Below are 268 nucleotides of genomic sequence, written 5' to 3'. Positions count from 1 at the left end.
CCTTCAAGGAGATGGATTGATACGGTGGCTGCGATGATGGGCTCAAGTATAGCAGGGATTGTGGGGCTGGCGCGGGATCGGGCAGTGTTTCGTTCCGCTGTGCATGGGGTCACTATGAGTCGGAAACGACTCGACGGCACTTAACAACAACAGCAACATGTTAATGAGATAGGATGCAATCTACAGGATTAGGTTGTATTTTGAGTCAATCTCTTTTGAGATATAAAACAGATTAAACAATTGAGCTGAGATTGAGGGAACGACTACC

Source organism: Orycteropus afer, unplaced genomic scaffold (assembly GCF_000298275.1).
Source record: "Orycteropus afer afer isolate SDZICR_OR568_19922 unplaced genomic scaffold, OryAfe1.0 scaffold00394, whole genome shotgun sequence".
NCBI classification, from domain to species: domain Eukaryota; kingdom Metazoa; phylum Chordata; class Mammalia; order Tubulidentata; family Orycteropodidae; genus Orycteropus; species Orycteropus afer.
This window is presented reverse-complemented; position numbering follows the sequence as displayed.